We start from the raw sequence: 1,597 nt of genomic DNA, 5'->3' as shown, positions 1-1,597 counted from the left end.
TGCCAATTTAACCACATTCACCATTTGTCATGCCTATTATTTACCAGTTTAAATTAATTGTTCCTACTTTTTAAATTACATTAACCCCCTTCCACCACATCTGCCACTTTTAAGCCAATATTGACACTTTTAACCATTTTTACCACTTTTTCTGGCTGTTTTTGTCCACTCTCATTTTCAACTTTTAACTCATTTCTGTTTTTTTTAAAAATCCCATTTCACCACATTTTCCATCATTTTTGGTGTACTTTTAATTTTATTTGTGAATAAAACAAGGATTTCCATCTTTAAGATGACTATATTAATAATAATAAACGTTCCTGGATAACAGTGGATATTATTCAGATGAATAAATAAATGTGGTTATCACAGATTCATAGAACAATGGACCATCATTTTACTGACTTTATGGATGGACCCCAAAAATCTCTCCCCTTTATTCCCCCTATAGATGGTCCTGTCTCCACATGACTGTTCTTCAATGTTCATGTCTGTGTTCAACCACCTTCAGCTACAGTGGGGGTCCCCGCTCTCTGGGACCTTTATTTTGGAGGGTTGGAGGAAGTGGCACCACTGATGTCTTGCATGGCTGACACTGGTTCTGATTCACTTCCCCTGTTTAATGATTGTCCTTTGTCCAGATGATTGGTTCTTTGTGCAGAAGATTCCACACAAATACTCAAATGGTTTCAGTTTGATATTAACACATTTAAATGGTATTAAATTTATTTGGTATTGGTATTAAATCGTTTATCTGTTCTGTCCTCATGTGAACCGACTGCACAGAATCACTCATTATAATAAACGTTTAAAGAGAAATCTGAATAGTGTGTGTGTGTGTGTGTGTCTGAAAACAAGCACAAAGTCTTTTCTGTTCACCCAACAGTTCCAGTCATGGAACCAAAGACATTTTACAAAGTGTTTTATTTCTCTCTACAGAGCAAACAACACAGTGAGTGAATGATGTGTGTTTATAGGCTGGATGACACACGTTCAGTGTTTATTAAAAGAAGTCGGTCTCTGGCTTACAGTGAAACACGTACACGTTCAGTGCATCTATATCTGTGTAATTATGAGATAAAGAATAGAACAACATATGATCAGAAATGTTTTATTGGCCGAGTACAGATTTTAAGACAGCACAAGGAATTTGACTTGGGAGTCGGTGCGTGAAACAAAAAGCAAAGAAACAAACCAGCAACAACAACAATAATAATAATAATAATAACAATAATGATAAATATAAAGGAGGAGAGATAAATAAAGGATAGATAGAGAATAAAGGATAAATATCATATAGGTCTAGAAATATATAGATTTTATAATGGATCAGTGCTCGTTGTATTATTTACATGGATACTAAATATATATGGACTACTTTAATCACAGAAGGGACAAAAACGATCTGATCTGAGGGTCACGTGATCAATAGTACCCCCTTTCACTTATTTCTTAACGCATCAGTTGTAGCTCTTTAATGATCTGCGGTTCAACGTGGTGAGAGCGAGCCGCGCCCCCGATGGCGGTGTTCGACGGGGACGCGCACAGTTATATCCTGTGACTGAGCATCCAGAGCCTCAGTGATCCCAGAGCTCCA

The sequence above is a fragment of the Gouania willdenowi genome, chromosome 1, assembly GCF_900634775.1.
Source record: "Gouania willdenowi chromosome 1, fGouWil2.1, whole genome shotgun sequence".
NCBI lineage: Eukaryota > Metazoa > Chordata > Actinopteri > Blenniiformes > Gobiesocidae > Gouania > Gouania willdenowi.
This window is presented reverse-complemented; position numbering follows the sequence as displayed.